This window comes from Zalophus californianus, chromosome 7 (genome assembly GCF_009762305.2).
Source record: "Zalophus californianus isolate mZalCal1 chromosome 7, mZalCal1.pri.v2, whole genome shotgun sequence".
In the NCBI taxonomy this organism is placed as follows: Eukaryota; Metazoa; Chordata; class Mammalia; order Carnivora; family Otariidae; genus Zalophus; species Zalophus californianus.
The window spans coordinates 144,858,936-144,880,864 of NC_045601.1; the positions used below are offsets into that span (position 1 = coordinate 144,858,936).

The 21,929-nt window shown below is 46.8% G+C and overlaps 4 non-coding genes across 4 annotated transcripts; 3 read left to right on the forward strand and 1 right to left on the reverse strand.

Annotated features, from left to right (window-relative positions):
- Positions 1–8,102: 8,102 nt before the first annotated feature.
- On the forward strand, positions 8,103–8,196 carry TRNAI-UAU. Its single transcript has 2 exons — positions 8,103–8,140; positions 8,161–8,196. It is a non-coding gene; the product is annotated as a tRNA-Ile (tRNA).
- A 9,393-nt stretch (positions 8,197–17,589) lies between these two features.
- On the forward strand, positions 17,590–17,662 carry TRNAF-GAA. Its single transcript has one exon. It is a non-coding gene; the product is annotated as a tRNA-Phe (tRNA).
- Positions 17,663–20,048: 2,386 nt separating this feature from the next.
- On the forward strand, positions 20,049–20,122 carry TRNAI-AAU. Its single transcript has one exon. It is a non-coding gene; the product is annotated as a tRNA-Ile (tRNA).
- A 1,463-nt stretch (positions 20,123–21,585) lies between these two features.
- Positions 21,586–21,658, reverse strand: TRNAR-ACG. Its single transcript has one exon. It is a non-coding gene; the product is annotated as a tRNA-Arg (tRNA).
- Positions 21,659–21,929: the final 271 nt, after the last annotated feature.

Here is a 21,929-nt window from a genome sequence, read left to right on the forward strand (position 1 = left end):
GGGCAGTCCTGTGCTTTTCTTTGAGAAAAGAGTACGTGAGTAGGTTCTGCAGTTTTCATATAAAACTTGGAATGATACTGAACAAGTGGAAAGTGAAATCAGAATTTCCGTCCTTTGTTCAGAAAACGCTGATAGGACACCTGTGTGCAAGGCAAGGGGAAACAAAAAAGAGCTAGATGTGATCCTGACTGGAAGGAGCAATCTTAGCAGTGACCATCGGACCCCTGGCCACCACAGAGTGTGGTGTCCGTGGGGCCACGTGGAGGGAAGGATGGTTTCCGGCTGGCAGGACTGGGGAAGGCGTTCCCCAGTCCACTCCTCGTGGTACTCAGCATGTCCTCTGTGCCTCTGCGTTACTGCTCAGCCTGGCCCATTCCAGGCACTTGCGTATCTTCCTTCCCTTTGTTGGTGGTGTGAGAAACGGTAGTTTGAGAGGATAAGACCATGCCTCACAGGTGCCTAGCGGTGTGGAATTGATGTGTTGGGGAAGTGTCACTCTGTCCTGGCTCAGAAAGGTGGAAAAAATTGGGGGAAAGGAGAGCTAAGATGGGGTGGTAAGGGTAAAGTGTTTTAGTCAGAAAGTGGAAGCAGAGTTATACCAACAAGAAAGTTTAGTACATGGCTTAAACCGGTGATAGGAAGAGCACCAACACTGTTGAGAACCTCAAGAAGGTAGCTGGAAGCCCTCTGCCAAGTAGGTTAGTCTGCAGAATTGGGAAGCTTAAATGCTTTCCTATTATCTAGTCAAGCTCAACCAGAGCATACAAAAGAATAATGAATGACTAGAGCATCTTAAATTTCTGGAAGGTAGAAAGATCAAGTAAATTTAACCCCCCCCCAAAAAAAACAGTGAAATTGAATGTCAAAGTGTAGAGAAAGATTTTGGATACCTTCTTTGTTTTTGGTGTTTTGGTCTCTAAGAAATCAAGATAGAGAGAGATGCTATCCCAGATTGGAAAGTTTGTAGGAACCAGAGTAGTTGAGCTGGACTATTCGTGATGCCTTTAGACTTGCACAAAACTATGGCATACAAGGACTGTCCCATGTGAATCAGCCAGACAAGTCAATACCTATTCTGCAAGAGGGTGTGACGGTGGTCTGCCAAGTAGCGTGAAAGGCCCAGGGGCCCCAGGCTCTGAGAAGGGCTATTCTGAGGCCAGAAGATAACCCACCATCCCCATCTCTGCAGCACATCCCCCAGAACACAAAACAGGGCACTCCACTGTACCTACAGGATATTATAATTGTGTTTCTGTTGGGGAGCAAGACTTTCCTGTCCCCTTCAAGGTCCTTCTAGCTGGACTAAGAATCAAATTGACATGAAACAGATTAACAGGAGAAAAGAAAATTTAATAGCATGTGTACGGGGCATCCACACAGACATGGAAATTCTAAAGATAGTCAGGTTATATGTCATCCTCAAGCAAGGAGAAGGGGGTAGGGGTCTGGGACTCAAAGGGAAGAAACACAATTCACAGGAAGATGAAAAAGAGTAAATGTCTGGTGCACAAATGTTTGCCGGGCCACTCAGAAACAACAGGACAGAGAGAGCATCTTCATCAAACGGGCCTTGCTAGCTTCCTGCTGTCTACCATACCTGGTTCATACCATGATGTGGTCACCCTTGGTGGCAGCTCTCTTCCTGGAGCAGGACCTCTGTCTAAGTTCTTTTTAGGCAGTTGTGGGGAAGGTAAAGAGCTTCTCCCGAATCTGCTGGGTATTGATGGCTTTTAACTAAAAATAATCTTTATGCCAAAGTACCCCATCTTGGGGCAGCCTGCCCTAGGCCCCTACATATACACCCATAAGTATTTTTTTAAAGATTTTATTATTAGTAGTATATTATTTATTTTATTTATTTATTTACTTATTTATTTAAGAGAAGGAGAATGCGAGCACAAGTGGGGGAGAGGGAGAGAGAAAGGGAGAAGCAGACCCTGCACTGAGCAGGGAGCCCGATGCGGATGCGGGGCTCGATCCCAGGACCCTGGGATCAGGACCTGAGCCGAAGGCAGATGCTTAACCGACTGAACCATCTAGGCGCCCCCACCCATAAGTATTTTGAAGAGCTTATTTTTTTTAGGGAAAGTATACTGAATTTACCTATTCCCTATTTGGCCTACACCCTCAAGTTTATGTAATTTTTTTCATTTGACCTATAATTGATATAATTCAGGTCACACAAATGACTTTACTAACCTCCCTTTGTGTTTCTGTAGATCCTGCCCTTTGCAAGAGGAACAGAGTCCTCCTGCACACCTCGAAACAGGAACGGAACTCCCTCACCCCGCCCCACCCCAGCATGAGAGTATCTGTAGTCGGCATCCTGGCGTCTGCACATAATTGAGAAATGTTGCGGGCCTCTGCACTCCCCTTGCTGATGAACTATCCTAAATCCTTTAAAAACCCCTGGGCCAGGCAGAAACCTAGGAGCTGGCTTTTGGACAAGCATCCACCTTCTCCCCAGTGTGCTGGTTTCCTGATTAAAGCTCAAATTCCTTTCCAGTCAAAATGCCTCTCTTGACTAATGATCTTCCAGGCGACAGGCAGCCCAAGTTGGGGTCCATAACATTATCAAAGGAGAAGGCGCTGACTTGACTCTGCATGACAAACATGACCCATGTTTATCTTGCTTTTCCTGATAACCTCTTCGAAACTGGCCTCCCTACACCTTTCTCTTTTTTGTCTTTAACTACAGATGGTATTTAAGCTAGAGTTGGAAGTCACTTGGTGATACCCTTGGTATCTTTCATACATATGATGTAGGAAAGACGATGTTAGGGTTCAAAGCCGATGGGCAAGAAAGAAATCTTGAGATGTCCTTGGTGCAAAAGGGTGGTTTTACTAAAGCACGGGACAGGACCCGTGGGCAGAAAGAGCTGAACTGGGGTCGTGAGGAGTGGCCCATTACATACTTTCAAGTTGGGAGGCGGTTAGGGAGAGCGTGAAGTCGCTAAGGAGTTTGGAAGCAAGGTTTCCAGGACCGTGAGGGAAAGGTTATTTATTACCGTCTAATAGAACCTTAGTCATGAGACCCTTCAGATGTACATCGGTGGGCCATGTGCTTGGGGGATGATGGCCAACACGTACATTGCCAGGTAGAGATAAAGGAAGTTTCCAAAGGAATTTTTATACGTTAAAGTAGACTTACAGGATCCTGGGGGGTGGGGGGCGCGGTTTGGGGCTAGATTGCCTTATGCCCTTAGCAAAGTATTAACATTGAGGCCGCTGAGTCCCTAGAGGAAGGTCTCTCTGCCTGTTTCAAGGACTTGTCAATGGGCTTTAGGTAGTAAGGAAATTTAATAATTTGTAATTTTTCTTCTGCCTTTGTTTCCCACATCACATACAGGAGTTTCTGTTTGTTTTTCTTTTGCTAATTGTTTACAACAGGGATTTAGGGCTAGCACTCTGAGGGGCAGAGGGAAGATTATTTTTCCTACTTTACAAAGCAAAATTAATCAGTTTTTTTATTAACAAACTTTATGTTTTAGAATAGTTTTAGATTTTTCAGGAAAACGAGCAGAAAGTGATGTGGGAAACAAAGTCTGAAGAAAAATTATTATATTTCCTTACTACTTATAGCCCACTGACAAGTCCTTGAACCAGGCAGAGAGACCTTCCCCTGGGAGCTCAGCTGCCTGGATGTTAATACTTTGCTAAGGGCATAAGGCAATCCTAGCCCGACCCCCAGGATCCTGTGAGTCAACTTTAAAATATAAAAATTCTTTTGGAAACTTCCTCTATCTCTACCCACCTAAGATACATGTTGGCAATCATCCCCCAAGCAGATGACCCATTATTATATATCTGAAGGGTCTCATGACTCAGGTTTTATTAGACGGTAATAAATGACCTTTCCCCAACAATAGCTGGCGCCCTCAAGGTCCTGGAAACCTTGCTTCCAAAGTTCCTTAGAGACTTACGCTCTCCCTAAGTCTTTCCTACATCAGAAAGTACAGAGAATTCCTATACTGGTGCTCTTTTATTGCGTTACTTTTATTTGTTGCTGGTATCAGAGTAATACTGGTGTTGTAAAATCAAAAAACAAAGGCACTTCTTCCTGTATGATGCTATTTAAATATTGAAAGGGTTCCAAACATTCCACCCCAAAATATGCCACTTTGGATGCGGATTATTTTTAGTCAACAGTAGAACCCCTCTGCCCTCCCTGCCCTCAACTGCCTAAACTACAGTATGAATATCCCCTTTTGTAAAGGAAATTTACACTTATAAGGGAAACTTCCATTAGACAAAGTATCTGTACCAAGAAGAGAGCTAGTCCCAGGGATAAGTTTATTGCTGGAGACACTCTTTCTGCACAAAAAAGCAACATTGATTTACCAGCATTTCTTCCTGTACCTTTTGATAATTTGCCTCTGCCAACTCAGAAGCTCCAAATCCCTATTCCTCTGTGTTATCCCAGGATAGTATGTAAATCTCAATCATGTGTGAACTCCTATGCATACATAAGAGTAATTAAAACTGCTTTTTTCCCCTCTTGTCAATGTTTTATGTCAACGTAATGCTTATGCCACTCACAGAACCTAGATGGGTTTTCTTCTGGGTATAGTCACACACATGTGATCTGTGAGGATTTGAAAGGCTCTCTCCCGTGAAACCGTCTGGGCCTGGGGAAGCTGAGGGTTGGCTCTCTGACAAGTCACTTAACTGCCTCCAGGGGTATAAGCCTCTGTGGCCCTCTAGCTTCTACGGAATCAACCTTAGGAATGCCTCTTGTCCTGGAAAATCACCAGTTTTGTCCCAGTTCTCCAATTTTTTGCTAAGTGATACAAAGTACTCTTTTATGATTTTTATTTTATTTATTTTTAAAAGATTTTATTTATCTATTTGACAGAGAGATACAGCGAGAGAGGGAAATGGGAGAGGGAGAAGCAGACTCCCCGCTGAGCAGGGAGCCCGATGCGGGGCTCGATCCTAGGACCCTGGGATCATGACCTGAGCCGAAGGCAGATACTTAATGACTGAGCCACCCAGAGCCACCCAGGCGCCCCCAATTCAGCCTTTTCATGTTATTAATATGGTCTTAAAGATTTGTGGAGAGAAGTTACACCCACAGGTAAATGGCATTTTTCTCAGGTTATAAAAATACATCATTTTTCTCAAATGGCACATGGAGCCCAGCCATATCAAATTCTTTCCAGAGCAGGATCACGAGAACCTTGAATCATGAATTTTTCAGAATCATCTTTTTGAGAGAGAATTTGAGCATTCCCTATAGTTCCTGTCTGAGATGACTTTGACAGGACGTTTCAGTTGTTACCAGATCACTTTCATCTTCTTGAAAAGTACGTTAAAGACCCAGTGGTTTCCCTGTGTTTGCATTACTATTAATGTAGGGAAGGGAAAAAAGTTTTCCGGGACCTTCTTAGGGTCCCTGGCTGGATCTGAAAATTAAACTGACAAAGACAGTTTAACAGGAGGAAAGCATACAAGTTTACTTGGTAAGAGGTTTATGGGACATGGGAGCCTTCATAAGGAAATGAAAACCCAGGGAAGTGGTTAAAGCTGAGTATTTTTATGCTGAGTTTGATGAAAAGTGGACCGTTGTGGGGAAATACCATAGGCCAAAGGGTACAAGGTAAGTCTAGTAAACTGGGAGGAACTTCTTGGTGTCCTTTTGTCTCTGGACAGAAGGGTGCCCCTTTCCTCAGGGAACTCTCACATGAGAGTTTTATGACCTGCTTCAGGGGAGAGGGGCAGGGGCGGGTCAGAGTGACCTCCCGGCTTCTCATATTTTCTCAGACTCCTTCAGCTTAAAAGATTTAATTTGCCAGGTTGCCACATTTTGGGGTAGTGTGTTCTGAACCCCGTCAATTACAAAAATATGTTTATTTCCATGCGATTGCTCCCGCATTCAAAACATAATATTATAAACTATCTCCCAAACTATTGCCAGTCATTCATCCTTGTCAATTAGATCACGGTTTCTATCAGTCAGGAAATCAAGAGGGTACAGAGGGATATTTTTAGAAGGGTTTCAGAAAGGGGCTATTTAATAAAGGCGTGGGCAGGTTTGGGGGAAGGATGGAGTAGAGGGCTCTCAGGTGGTTAGCACCCCGACGGCCTGAAGGAACGAGGAAAGAAGCCATTACTGGAACTTGAAGGAAAGGTCCACTTGGATGGACTAGACAGAGCTGACCTCCAGAAAAGAATGCAGGAAACTGAACTCTGCAGCCTCTGTGTCCTGTTTCATTCTGATCTCCTTCTAGTGCTCCCACCATGAAATTCGGGCTGAAGGCCGAGGGCAGGGAGCCCGTGATGTAGTCCATACAGGCTAGGCTTCCTTGGAAGAGGAGACGGAGGTCAGAGATGGTTATTATTTTTTTAGCATTAACGATTCCAAGCCATTTAGCTCTCTACTTTTTCCTCCATGAACGTGACTTCATGCTCTGATGCCTATGTTGTGTCACAGACTTGTCTTCTCTGATGAAAGTCAGTTTAATAGCCAGTGGCACGGTGGGTCACGGTAAGTTTTCCTCCCTTAAGAACAATAATTCCCTAGATACTGGTTCTTTCCTAGATCCAGACTTGGAGCATGGCCCCATGCTGTTGTTATGAGATTTACGTAAATCACTTAGAACCATGCCGGGCCGCTGGTAAGCTCTATCCAAGGGGTAATTGCTAGGGTTGTTCTGTAGATGGAACAACCTCTAGAGGTTCAGGCGAACTTGTTCTCTCTCTAGGACTGTATGGTGGGGATGTTGGAGGAAATTCTCTGGTGAGGTGGTCTTCTACCCAAGTGCTTCTCACTGCTTCTCATGTTAAGGTGTTAATACCCATGCAATGAGACCGGCAGGGCAGCTTAATAGACACCCCACTTTCCACATGTCTGGAAGCAGGAGGCTGGCTGCTGGTCTATTACTCACAGTCCTGTTTGGTAGACACTGTGTGGTCAAGAATAGGCAGGCTAAAAAGAAAAAAAAAGAAAGAAAGAAAAGAAATCTTGCCATTTGCATTTGCAGTGACGTGGATGGAACTGGGGGGTATTACGCTGAGCGAAATAAGTCAATAAGAGCAAGACAAATACCATATGATCTCACTGATATGAGGAATTCTTAATCTCAGGAAACAAACTGAGGGTTGCTGGAGCGCAGGGGGGTGGGAGGGATGGGGCGGCTGGGTGATGGACATTGGGGAGGGTATGTGCTATGGTGAGCGCTGTGAATTGTGCTAGGCTGTTGCATCACAGATCTGTACTTCTGAAACAAATAATACATTATATGTTAATAATAATAATAAAAAAGAACAGCCAGGCTAGTCCCTTCGTTAAACAATTCTCCTACTTCACGGGGATTATTCCTAACAGCCAGAAGGCTTCGGAGCTTGGGTGCACGCGTCCAGAGAGCTGCAATTTCCCCAGGCCAAAATCAAGGCAATAAGCAAACAGAGAGACGCACGCAACGGGCCTTTCTCCCGAGAGGCCCCGGGGAGGGCATGAGGATCACGGGCGGGTGCAAGGAGCCTGCGAGCCCGAGACGGGTGCAGGAGCAGGGGAGGGGTGTGGACGCCGCCCTGGCCGCTGGAACCGGCGGCACGAACGAGGAGTGGTCACGACTCCTGCAGGAGAGGCCCGAGCAGCCGGCTCCGACTCGGAAGGCGGCTTTCAGGCAGGCCCGGGAGGATGTGGGGGACGCGAGGCGCAGCTGCGGGGTGCCGCCCGGGGACGCGCGGAGCCAGGCCCGGCCGACTCGGCTCCCCGGGGTCCCGGGTCCGCTGGGAGCATCCCCGAGCAGCCGGCTGTGCGCCGGGAAGCCGCGCCTCGGCCGGACGGCTCCGGTCTTCCACGGACGTGGGAAGGCGGGGAGGAGCCGCGGTCCGCGCGCCCTGTCTCCGCCGCCGTTGCTCGGGGCTCCTGAAGGGCGCGTCCTGGGTCCCCGGCGGCTCAGAGGAAGAAGCGCTGCCTTCTCCCGGGAGGGACGGGGGCAGGCGTGCAGACCACAGCGGGTTCGCTCGGAAGGCCGGCGGGTGGCAGGCGCGGGAGGCGACCCCGCGGCTCGGCGCGCTCCCGGCGGCGGCGCAGGGACGGGCGCGCCCTGGCCCGAGGCTCTGTAGAGCGCGCGCCGACGCTGCGGGGAAAGCATGCTCCAGTGGCGCAATCGGTTAGCGCGCGGTACTTATACAACAGTATATGTGCGGGTGATGCCGAGGTTGTGAGTTCGAGCCTCACCTGGAGCATGTTTTCTTCCCTTCGCGATTTCCGATTCTTCTTATTCTAATGCATTTTCCCCTCCTCTTGAAAGAAAAAGCTGGAAGGAGGGTATTTTATTTTCCATGCTGAGACCGCGGATATTCCCACGATTAAGGAGGGCATTTGGTAGTTTTCGAACAGCAAGAAACCACAGATCAGAAGGAGGCAAATGGAGTTTACCCAAGGAGGTTCTCCTCCACCTGAGCCCTTACAGCCACTGCACAGCTTCACAGGAACCCCCTCATCCTTTCCCCGCTCCTTTCTTTAAAGGAATCCTCAGCTCTTTGGGAACTGAGCAGAGGAGTGGAAAACCTGGGTCCTGCGCTCTGCGGTTTGGTCAGCTCCGGGGTCAGCTCCCGGGGTCAGTCCCGGGGTCAGCTCCCGGGGTCAGTTCCGGGGTCAGCTCCCGGAGTCAGTTCTGGGGTCAGCTCCCGGGGTCAGTCCCGGGGTCAGCTCCGAGGTCAGCTCCCGGGGTCAGCTCCGGGGTCAGCTCCCGGGGTCAGTCCCGGGGTCAGCTCCCGGAGTCAGTTCTGGGGTCAGCTCCGAGGTCAGCTCCCGGGGTCAGCTCCCGGAGTCAGCTCTGGGGTCAGCTCCGAGGTCAGCTCTGGGGTCAGTCCCGGGGTCAGCTCCAAGGTCAGCTCTGGGGTCAGTTCCCGGGCCAGGTCCCGGGGTCAGTTCCTCGGTGAGCTCCCGGGGTCAGCCGTCCCCGGAGTGGGGAAAGAGCATCTTTGCTCTGATGCCGCAAGGCGCGGTGAGGTTGCTGACTTCCACCTGTGAAATCTGAACGTGATTTGAGTCCCACAAGCCAGCCTCCAGCAGTCATACATGGGGCAGGGGTGGCTGGGTGTGTATTTATTTTCATCAGAAAAAAAACAAACAAACAAGTCCTGTTTGGACAATTACATTCATTCTGACGCTGTGTCCGAAATCAATGATTCAAGGTTACTCTGCTTTGATCCCGTCTCTTCTGGATTTATTCTGTTCCTTCTCTCTTCCTTAAGAATGATATTCCTGACAGTTCTGTCCCCCGCTTTCCTCTCTGCTAGTGATATGCATGTTCTCTGTATTACGTTCGCGCCCTTGATTACGACCTCTCTGTGAACACTGAAGACCCTGTACCATTTCTCCCCCACCCATCCTCGCCTTTGAACCCAGAGCCAGGCATCTTGCTGACCAACCGCACTCGTCTGACCGAAATCCCCACAGGTCTGTCACAGCAATCGGGAGAAAATGATCAGGCTTCAATCCACTCCCTCCCCTGTGCTCTTTCTCCTGAATTCAGTCATGCCACAAATGTGCAATGCCTACGTTTCCCGCCGGTCCATTCTAGGTGCAGGGTTACTGGTGACATAGAAAGAGGAAGCCTCTGGGCTCTGGAAGGTAAGTTCTAGTAGGCAGGAAACAACAGTGATCAGCTAAAAATAAATATACACGTAGATGAAGTTTTATAGAGAAAACTGAAAACAGGATAGAAGGAGAGGAGAGCCCAGGGTATGCTGGGAGTGCTGTATTAGGTAGGGCTGTTAGGGAAGGCCTCTCGGGCAAGGTGGCATTTCAGCAGCGGCCTGGCGGTCAGGAAGAAGGTGATGGACGCACACAGTCCAAGACCGGTGTGGGCGGAGGGCAGAACGAAGGCCAAGGCCTGGCGGCGGTGTGGCCCCAGAAGCACAGTCAGAGAAGAATGAGAAAAAGACCTCACACCAGCACATGTTTCAACAGAAGAGAGGCTTCCATCATTTTCATAAAGCTAATACCTGATGTGATGTTATTTATGATCCCAGTTAAGGCCAGGACGGAGCGGTGGTAAGGTATAATTGTCAGAGGCACAGAGAAGTGTCCCCAGGGGTTGAGGCTGTTTGCTCTGGGAGGCTCTGACCTACCAAGGGCTGGGCTCTCCCCAGGTTCCATGGCTTGATTTGACAACTCCGCTGTGACTCTGATCACACCAGCTTCTGTGGGGTGAAAACAGCAATGCAGTTTTCTTTCTATTGTCTCCTTTTTAGTAAGATTTCCACCAACTCAGTGGCTTAAAATAGCACAAATTTGTTGTCTTACAGTTCTGTAGGCCAGAAGCCTAAAGTGGCTCTTCCTGCACTGAAATCAGGCTGCTGGCTGGGCCGTGGTCTTCTGGACGCTCTGGGCGAGAGCCCTTTTTCTTCCCTGTCCCACCTTCTAGAGGGTGCTCACATTCCCTGGCCCTCAGCCACCTTCTACCTCCAAAGTCGGCAAGTGAATGACTCTGGTCTTTGCCTGTGTTGTCGCGTCTTCTTTTCTGACTCTAATACTTCTCTTCCATCTTCTTTTTTTTTTTTTTTTAAGATTTTATTTATTTATTTGAGAGAGAGAGGATGAGAGATAGAGAGCACGAGAGGGAAGAGGGTCAGAGGGAGAAGCAGACTCCCCACCGAGCGGGCAGCCCGATGCGGGACTCGATCCCGGGACTCGATCCTGGGACTCCCGGATCATGACCTGAGCCCAAGGCAGTCGCTTAACCAACTGAGCCACCCAGGTGCCCTTCTCTTCCATCTTTTAAGGACCCTACTATATCAGACCCCCTGGATAATCCGGGTGATCTCCCTATTTTAAGATCCTTACCTTAAGCACCTCTGCAAATCCCTTTCGCCCCGTGAGGCAGCACATTCCCAGCTCCTGGTGCTTATCGTGGGGACGCTCCGAGGAGCCCCTGCTTTGCCGGGGTCGTCACACACCATGTGTGAGACGGAGAACAGACCCTCCCCGAGAGTTTTTCCTCCTCCGCTTGTGTAATCCATCCTTCCCTGCCCGCCTGCCCCGGCCGATCTGCTTTCCATTGCTATCCTGTTGCCTTCTCTAGAATTTTGTGTAAATGGGGCCGTACAGTTTGTGGCCTTCCGTGTTAGACCACTTTTACTTAGTATAATGGTGTGCTAAACTCTGCAGCCGAGATTCATTTTTTATTCCTTCTTTTCTAAGCTCCCCGTATTTACCTGTCAGTCTCCTTGATTCCCTCTTACCTCCTAATGTCTCTCAGTATTTTCCTGCTCACAGTCCATGTTCCCAAAGGCCTCTGTGCCTTGGCAAATACCCTCATTCTGCCCCGGCTCTTTCCTCTTTCCTTGCGCCCACTTCTCCACTGGAGACCGCACACCCGCACCTCCCGGTTCCCAGGGAGGCTCCCCTAGGTGAGCTTTGCCTGCTTGGCCAAGCCCCTGATGCATGAGCTCAGGCTTCTCTTTGCTTTCCTCCCTCACTGATTGGATCAGAAGCTCCTGGGGAGGGGGGGTGGTGGACAGGGGCTGTACTCTGACTGCCTTTATTTCTTTAGTACCCTGCTCAATTCCTGACTCACCTCTCAGTGAACTTCCTCTACCTGTGGTCTCAGGGAGGTCTCTGCTCCTTGGCTCCCTCTGTCTCCCGCCTTAACCCCTTGGGGTGAGAGTTTCTTTTGTTTTATTGACTTAACCCATTGATTTTAGCAAAAGGAAGGTTAAACGTAGCTACTGAGAAATGAACAGTATCAGCAAGAGAGTTTTGTTTTGTCTTGCAGTTCCTTTCCCTAAAGAATGTAAAGTGAAAGGTCAGAGAAGGGATTTGCTGGTGCAGATAAAGATAAAAAACGAGGAGGGCTGTTTGACTCCTTTCTCTCCCTACAGCGCTCTCCTTCATCTGGTCTGCATGACAGATCCCTGCTCATTCCTCATGGCCCAGAAAAAAAATCTGATGGTTTCTTCCTTCTTACTAATAGATCATTTGTTGTATTAAATTCGCATTTATCTCATTGTAAAAAAGATGTATTTATATACACAACTGTCTTTTCTACTAGTTTGCTTATGGAGGACAATTACCATGACTTTTTTTTTTAAAAAAAAACTTTTAATTACATAGTCCATCATGTGACATGTAGAAAATACTCAAAAATATCCATAGAGTCTCAAAATGGCACAGTGGCATAAACTCAGAACTTTGGGGAGAGAAGAGGAAGACAACAAAGGAAGGAGGAAAAAGTGAGGTGGTTTGGATGGAATGATGAGGAGAAAAAAAAAAAAAAGATGTGTTTCTTTTGATTCTTCCAGGTGAAAATACTGGATATTTTAAACACTACAACTCAAGGCTTTTCTAGAGTTGATATATGCTTCTGCCAAACGAGGATTAATACACACGCTTGGCTGACAAGGAGAACTGGTAATGAGTTTGTTTTAGCCCCTGTGTAGAGTAACCCCCCGCCCAGACCTCACATTGCCATCATCAGAAAGGGCCAGGTAGTCAGTCTACTTTAAAAATTTCCCTCTTCATATGTGTCCAATACGTTATTTAAAAGATTTTATTTATTAGAGAGGAGACGGGTGTGGAGAGGGAGAGAGAGAACCCCAAGCAGAGTCCATGCTGAGTACAAGCCCGACGTGAAGCTCGATCCCAGGCCCTGAAATCACGACCTGAGTGAAACCAAGGGTCCACTACTTAACCAACTGCACCACCCGGGCACCCCTGTGTCTAATTATTTTTTAAGACTATTTATGGAGTGATAGAATTTTAAATTGTTGAACAAGAAACTTTTCTTACAATTTGACCTTTTGGTCTCTTTACTATTTATTTCTCCCGGTTTCCATTTCTGTTTCTGGTGCAGACTGAAAAGGTCCAGATCCTTAAAAAGCTCTGCAAGTGATTTTATCCATTACAAATATGGCCTACTTTTATGTCTTTTGTTACATCCAAATTATATTTCATATAACAATTTTGTTAATTTTTATTTTTTATTTTTTGCCTAGATAATACATTCCTCTGGTTCCAAGTATTTGTAGGTATAAAGGTACTTCCTAGTCCAATTTTTAAAGAGGAAAGAAAAGAGTTTCATTTGAGCCCAAGTTAGGTCAGTTGCTCTGGATACACAATCTTCACAAAGAAGAGAGTCCTCGAGGGAGGGAACATCTGGTACAGGGTTATATATGTTTTTTACATTTTAAAAAAGTTACAATCATGTTACATCATGATGAAGAACATTCCAGAAAGTTACAGACTTCATCTTATGTTTTTAGTATGTGTGAGACTGTATGACTTTAATCTAACGGGAACCAGGGGGGTTTTAAAATTTTTCTTATCTTTATGCTTGGAAAGCTCCTTTTTGGTTATTTACTTTAAGGAAGGAGATGCACATGGTGCTCAGGGCAGCAAAGGAGCCCACGCTCTGAGGTTTTGCTGAGTCATTCTGACCTGGGTAAATGTTAGAGTAGAGCTTCCCCGGGAGCCCAGGGGCAGGGCCCACACACAGGGAAGGCTGGACATTTCCTTTATTTTACCAGTGTTATTAGTTTCTTCAAAAAATAGTATGACTGGGGCGCCTGGGTGGCTCAGTTGGTTAAGCGACTGCCTTCGGCTCGGGTCATGATCCTGGAGTCCCGGGATCGAGTCCCGCATCGGGCTCCCTGCTCAGCGGGGAGTCTGCTTCTCCCTCTGACCTTCCTCCTTCTCATGCTCTCTCTCTACCATTCTCTCTCTCTCTCAATAAATAAATAAAAATCTTTAAAAAAAAAAAAATAGTATGACTTACATTCTCTTCTTTGCCAGATACCATTCTAGGTGAGTGTGTGGAGAGGAACCCATCCCTTCCCATGTGGTGAAAAATTGGGCTGTGCCCAAAGAGAGACCTGGTCTTTGCTTTAGCTGTTGGGAGATAATCCATGTCATACCTAATAATAGGATATATCTTTAGGGTGGATCTGGCTGCATACCTTAGTCATGTCAGAAAGACCAACCATGTGATTTAGGGTGAAGGCTTTGTTACTCTATCAGTCAGCCTGGAGAGTGAGTTCAAGCACACGGGTCATCAAGCGCTTATGGCGATATAATGAAGCCCCAATAAAAACTCTGGACATGGAAGCTCAGGTGAACTTCCTGCGCTGTCAATACTCTGTGCATCGTCACACATTGTTGCCCGGAGAAGGGATTTGCTAGTGCAGATAAAATGTGCTCAGAATGCTTACATTAGCCTACAGTTGGACAAAATCATCTAACACAAAGCTTATTTCGTGATGAAGTGTTGAGTATCTCACACAATTCATCAAACACTGCACTGAAAGTGAAAAACAGGATGGCTGTGTGGGGACAGAATGGTTTTCACTGTATGGGTTGTTGTCCCTTGTGATACCGTGGCTGACCGGGAGCCGCGGTTCACTGCCCAGCCTCACCAGAGAGGATCCCACCCACATCACAGCCTGGGAAAAGATCAAAATTCAAAGTACGCTTTCTACTGAATGTGTATTGCTTTTGCACCATCGTAAACTGAACCAACCTAAGTTGGGGACCGACGGCACAGTAATCCCCCCTTACACACGGCTGCACTTTTGACAGTTTCAGTTGCCCACGGTCAACTGAGGTCTGATATTCCTCCTTCTCTCACCATCAGAAGGTCAGTAGTAGCATCAGGCTACATCGCAATGCCTACTAGTCACTCAACTAATGCATTTGTCAAAATCCATAGAACCGTACAACACAAAGAGTAGATCCTAATGTAAACGATGGACTTTAGCTAGTAACAGTGCATCAACCTTGGTTCATCCATCGTAACAAACATATCACAAGATGTTAATAATAGGGGCATCTCTGAAGTTAAGAGAAAAGGAAATAGGGGAACACTGTACTTTCTGTACAATTTTTATGTAACTGTAAAATACTCTAAAGAATAAAGTCTATTTTAAAAATCAACATAGGAGGTAATATGATTATAAATAACCTTAACTGTTTCAAAAGTGGAAAGACTTTGTTACCTTAAATAATCAAGGACATACTAAAAAAAGATAGTTCTAGGAGTTAAATTCTGCCATTTTGGGAGGAAATGAACTGAATTGTCACCATAGTGCCAAAGCATGTAATGGTGGCTCTTTTGAAGGGGGTTTGCGGGTGGATTTGGAGTTACCCGTAATACCAAGGTTAAACAAAAGCCAGCAACCAAACCAAACCAAAAGAATTCTCAAACAAAGAAGTGAAATTAAATCCTTACCAACCTACGACAGATGAATGTGTGGAGCACCTGGATGAGGAGCTGGGTTCCCTGTGGGATCCCATGAGGAAAGGAGCACAACAGGCTTGGGAGGACTCAGTGTCTGGGTGGATGAGATGGGTGTCCCAGGTGGGCTTTTCCTCCTGGGTGACTCAGGACACCAAACTGTCAAAGACAAACACCAGATAAATGAGGACATTGACTTTATTTAGGGTCTTGCGATCCAGAGAACACCCCAGATTGCAGGATCGGAGTGTTGTCTGCAGGGTAGTTTGCCGTAGACTTTTATAGGGATAGTACACAACTTCCAGATGAGGTTATTTGGAATTGTTTTGCATTGGAGAAGCTTCAGTCAGATGAATGGGATGTGTTCATTTGTGTGTCTAGCTACTTTCAAGGGGGATTGTACAGAAAGTTAGCACAGCAGGCCTGAGACTATGCTCCTTAGAAAGGCCTGCTTGCAAGGTTGGCTCTTGGCTGGCACCTGGGAACTTAGATTTTAAGAGAGTTCCCACCATTTCCCAGATGACAGGAATGGCTCACTGCCAAAGCTGTTCATGCTAACCGTATGGTTTGTGCTGAACCCCTGCTTTCTTTCTGGGTCTGGAGTTTTGATATATGCTAGGCATCCTCCCAGTATCTTGGGTACCGAGTCTTTAGTGAACTTGCCTGCTGGACATTTTTCACGTGTTGTCACAATTTTGGGTTGAAGGAATTAAGCCCATTCTGTGTGACTTGCACCTGGTTTCCTCCAGACCTTGCCCCATGTGCCTTTTCTCTTTGCTGACTTTGCTTTGTATCCTTTTGCTATAATCAATAATAGCTGTGAGGACAACTATATGCTGAGTCCTGCGAGTCCTTCTCAGATCATTGAACCAGGGGCAACCCAGGGACAAAGTGTCCTCATCTTAGCTAATCACTCATGAGATAAAGAACAAGACCTTGGCTAAAAGTGAAAGAGGAAGGGTCTGTGTTTGGCCTTATCAGCAAGTTTGAGCAAAAGAGCAAAGATTTGTGTTTGGCCTTGTCCATACCTAAATACTATAACATTTTGCATTATATAGGAGGTGGGGTTTGTTGACTGCAAATATCTCATATAATTTTTGATATGGGATATGCTAAATTATTATTTTTTCAGTTTTTTTCAATTATTAAAATTTTCAATTTTTTCAATTATTTTTCCATTATCCAAATAATAGATACTCCCATAATGTAAATATTTAAAAAAATAGAGAGAAACACCAAAAATATCTTATTCTCTCCCCTGTTAATAATTAGTATCATTAGTCATCAAAAAAATACAAGTTAAAATCACAAAGAATTTCCACTACATCCTGGCCTGAATAGCCAAAATTAAAATGGCTGACAATACCGGGTATTGACTAGTCTGTGGCGTGACCGGAAGCCTCATTAACATCGTTGTTAACAGTGTACACTGATACATGCATTTTGGAAAGCTGTTTAGCAACAGTTAAACATACATATATCCAGCATACATGACCTAGCAATTTCATACATCTATCCGCATATCTATGTACCTATACATGTATATACATATCTATTTATCTGATAGATGAGTGTTTATGTTCACCTAAAATTTGCACAAGAAGGTTCCATGATTTTTGTAACGTAAAACTGGAAACCAAGCGCCCATTAGCATTAGAATGGACAAGTACATTGTGGTCTGACCAAATGGAAGGTGACGAACAGGAACAAACTGTTTTCATAGATAAAAACACAGATGAATCTCAAAGACAATATTGAGTGAAAGAAGCGAGTTAGAAGAATGCAGATTCAATTTGATTTAATGTACGGGAAGGTACAAAATAAATGACCGCACATGTAGTGAGAGTTCAGACCAGTGGCTAACTTTGGGAGGATAGCAAAGGAGAGGGATCCTGAGAGAGCTGAGGTGGTTACCCAGGAAAGCAAATTTGTAAAAATCATCAAGCTGTGCACTTAAGATTTGCATACTTTACTGTATGTAATTTATACCTTAATAAATGAAAGGGGAAAGGAATAAAAACAACTGAAAGAATAAAAAAATATTTGTGGTCCAAACTAGAATTTATCCCAAATGGTGTCGTCTTGAATTCTTCCGGCAGGAAGATTTGAATCACTACCCCAACGGTTGTCTAATTCATATCCTTAGAAACCGTACCTAAAATTTTCGTTGTCACTGTTTTTTCGTTCTTCCTATAATACTCAGGAAACTTTGAGTGTGTTTCCCCATTGTTTAATTTTTATGTAGGTATAATCATTTTTGAAATGGGCACAACGTTACATTTGCAGAAAACAAGACGAAGACTTTACTTATTTTTCCTGAAATGTAGCATCCAAAAAGGAAAATAAGCTGTTCAGAAACGGTTGTTGTAAAAGAAATTGATGAAAAACGTCTTAAGGGCTGGCCGAGATAGCTCAGTTGGGAGAGCGTTAGACTGAAGATCTAAAGGTCCCTGGTTCGATCCCGGGTCTTGGCACGGTCTCCCATTTCTTTTGCAAACGTCATTGACTTTCCCATTACTGATTGGCTGTGTAAACCAGTGACTACCCACCCATACCAATGTCACTCACCTTCAAATAGGTTGAGACCACAGTGCCAGGGATGTGGAAAGGAGCTACAGACATTTACCCTCATCACGGAAAGGGCTTTTGTAAATTCTTTGGCAAAACACAGTTCTACATCCATACACCTAATTCCTTCCAGCAATTCCTTGAAGTAAAGAAAGGAAACCTCCCCAGTGCCTTTTTCAGAGCACTTGGGTGTTATTAAGTGCATCTATAAGAATCAGGGTATGTGCACTTTCAATTCTTAATTACCTCTGCTCCTGCCTTCGCTCACTGTTGGGCCTTACCCATCCTTACATTGTTGTCAGCACTTTGAATCCTGTAAAAAGTTTTGCTTATCTTATACAGCATTTGGTTTTCAGCGGCGGGGTCAGGCCTAGTGCGTCACTTTACTATGAAGAAAGGCAAGAATGATGGTATAAGCATAAATTGAATTTTAGTAGTATTTATTAAGATTATATGGGATGGTATATATACATACGTATATGCCGTAAAATATAATAGGGATTCTTAATATTGATTTATTATTTTTCCCGAGACAGTGTTGGATAATTCATAGACTCTAATCTGGAATATAGCACACATAATTTGAAGTTTTCTTACAGGACATTTGAGGCAGATACTCCCTTGTGTATTGCCAACGACTCAGGGGAAGGTATTAAGGGTATGCTTGACTATGCATAGACTATTTTGAGGAGGATAAACAAGCGCGGAGCGCTCCGGTGGCCTCCCAGGAGGATCTGGGGGCAGTTGGAATCTAAGATCGGTGGAGATTCGTTCTGTACCATGGTGTAATGTTAAAGGACAGATCTTTTAACGAGTCCTTCTTTTGATCCCGAATCACTATTAGTAAGGTTCAAACACAATATTTCATTCAAAAGCAGGGCACAGAAAAATATAGTTCTTGGATCTGGAGCCCTCAGTCTACCTGGGACGTAGCTGAAGGTGGGGGTGAGGACAACAGACCCATGTCTTGGGTTTCGCCAACTGGGAAGGGGCTGGTTTTTCTAGGAGAGCGAGTGCCCGGCATGAGTAACCCTCCCGGACACCCTAGGGCGGAATCGGAAAAGTCAGGGAGGTCTGCCACCCGGAAAACTCCGTTCGTTCGCAGGAGGAAGGAGTCAAGAGTAATCCTTTTGGGGTTGCAAGGCCCGGACGCAAGCGAGGTGCGTCGCGGTGGCTTTGCCTGCGGACCTCGGGGTCCGTGACGCGCTTGGGAATGCAGTTCGCCGCGGCGACGAGGAGGACGCAGCCTGCAGGCCTCGTCGGAGAGCGCCCTGTAGTGTGGGGTCGAGGTTCGCAAGCCCTGGGCCGCCCGCGAGAGCCCCGCAGACTGCAAGAAGGCAAGGTGGAACATCGCGGGACTCCGCCCTCGACCTGAGCGGTGGACACGGGAGGCTCAAGCTTCTCTCCGGAGCCCGCGTCGGCCTTCAAATCAACAGAGTCATTACTTGTTGATTCACTTAGCTCCAAATGAAAGTATTCGCTGAAAATTGCCTAGGCGTCGGTCAGCAAGAAAACTGGAAAGTTACAAGGAAACTAACACACGGACGCCTCCCACCTGTCTCCGGGTGAGGGACCAGTAGGCTCGCTGGGCACCGCAGAGCGCACCTCTCCGACTCCGGCCTCCGCCGCCCGGGCCGGGGGTCCCTCGGCTCGCGCCCCGCCACCTGAGTGACGCACAGAATGTGCCGTTGGGTGAGAAGTTGAACGCTCAGCCGGCGCCCCACCACCTCGCCCTTTGCAAACCTCCGCGGCCCCTTTCTCCCACCCCTAACAAGATAACAAGTCACCCCGACTTAGCGCGTGACCGATGCTGCCGGAGGCCGCGGTCCAGCGCCCGACCGCATGGCTGATGACGTCGGTGCAGGTGTCTGCGGGTCTTCCGCGACCCCGGGGCCCTGGATCCTTCCCTCCACCGCTCGTCTTCGTTTCCTCGCCTTGGAACAGCCTGAACTTAATGGGACATTAAGTTACAAGTCATGAAAGACAAGTGTGCAATTTGTGATCCAATGCTACAGACGTGCTTCTAAAAAGGGGGGACTCCCTTCACCAACGACTGAAAATCCGGCTACAGCGCACCCTCCACAATTAGACTAGACTCAGCCTCTGCACAAAAGTTTCTCGGTGGATTTTCTTCTCCAAATCCGAAGAACTGAAAGCATGTAGACTCATTACACTCTGTGAATATGGTTGAAAGATCCCCTTAGAAGGAGGGGGAAGAAGAAATTCCCTTTAGTTTCAAACAAAAATTTAGAGAAACTTACCATTTTTAAAAAAATAAGGTGCCGCAGGAGTGGCCGGTTAGCTCAGTTGGTTAGAGCGTGGTGCTAATAACGCCAAGGTCGCGGGTTCGATCCCCGTACGGGCCAGGCAAGGTCCTCTTTTGGCCTTCGGCCTGACCAACTCAAACTACCTATTACCCGAAATCGCCAGTGCTACAATCGAGAGTTCAGACATTGCCCCTCTCAGCAAGAAGGCTGGGTATTTTCGTCTCGCTTTGCTTGTTTTTAATAAAAAGTAACGTACACCTGCTAGGAAGACTTCACTGAAGAAACCTGAGGGAGTAGCGTGGGAGCCAGGCGGTTGAGTTTTAGGAACGGGGAAATTGAGGAGTTTTTGAAATACGCCTGCTCAGTTTTCAGTGAAACTCAGGAGACAGTATTATCTGGGCGCGTCCTAGAAGTTTCAAGTTTCAGGGGAGAAAAGCAGTCATGCGCAGCGTGGCCAGCGGCTCGGTCGGCTAGAGCAGCGAGACACGCGCTGTGTTCCCGTCGGGTCCGCGCTCGGTCCTTCCTTTTCATCGAGAACCCTCCGTCCGGGGTGCCTGCGAGGACAGGGCACCGAGTGCGGCGCGGCGCGGGCTGGGCTCCATGCACCTGCCGGCGCCGTGCAACACTACGCACCTGCTTTCTCTGGTTTGGTCCCCGCCCCCAAAGCGACGCGGTGACTGCAACTCACCTGCGATGCACACCAAGGAGACAAGCTACACTTTCGGAAATCGGTCCACATATGAAGATGATTTTGGGGGGTTGGTCTGAGGACTTTTTCCCCACTTGGCAGTGATTTCTCTCCAGCCTCTACGCGCGGCCTCGACGCATAGGGAGGAGGCAGGTCTGTGGAGAGAGGCAGCCTGAAAGCTGCCACCTCCCAGGTCTTCCTTACACTCTCATCTTTTCCCGGCTGTTTACCTTTGCAAAACAAGGGATTCCTTCCTGTTGATTCTCTGTCCCCTGGCGGGGGGGCTCTGTCCCGACGAATGCTCGGCCGCTCACGTGGGGACACGTGGGGTGGGGGGAGCGGCGACCGCGGTCTTCAGGGCCAACCTCTGTCTAAAGGGCTCAACTGAGGCAAAGAGCCGCTCGCACCCGTGTCCCCGCAGCCGAACCTCCCTTGCCTCAACATTTCCCCAGGAGATGTCTGTCCCCTTTCTCTTTGGTAGCCACGCGAGGAAGGAACTGCGCAGGAGAGACCTCTAAGGTGAGGACTCTTCCCAGTGAGGACAAAACATCGATGGAGAAGACACTGGAAGAAAAGTCATTGTTTATTTTTCTTTAGAGCTTCTTTGATTTTAAAAGCCTTCCTTCTAAGGGTCTTTTTCAGCCCATCTCCTGTCTCAAGTTCAGGAAGCGATGACAGAAGAAAATCTTAGAGGATCGTTCCTTTGATGCTTCTGACATCTCTTTCAGGCTCAACCGACAGTCGATGCGGGAGAGCATCCGCGAAAATGAAGGATCAGTTCCAGGAAAGTGTATTCGAAAGACTTTAAGGATTGCTTCAATGTTTTGTTTAAAAAAAAAAGTACCTACAGAGTGTGAAGAAAAAGCGAGCTCCGCGAGCCAGCCAGGAGTCGAACCTAGAATCTTCTGATCCGTAGTCAGACGCGTTATCCATTGCGCCACTGGCCCGCACCTCTTGCAAGACTATCAATACTTGTATTTTCTATCACCATACACAATTCATATCAGACAAACAGTGGTTGATTTTTTAATTTAGGCAGGGATTAGGAACAAAATCTGTACCAATTCTGGGAAAGCATAATTTATTTTGTGACTGGTTTGCATTATGCACATTTACATAAAATGTTTTCATTGAAAATAGGTCAGTCTTCACTTATTTTCTGACTGTATGCTTTGGAAACTTGTTTGGTGCTTAGTAGCTGTTGGTTTTGTTTTTGTT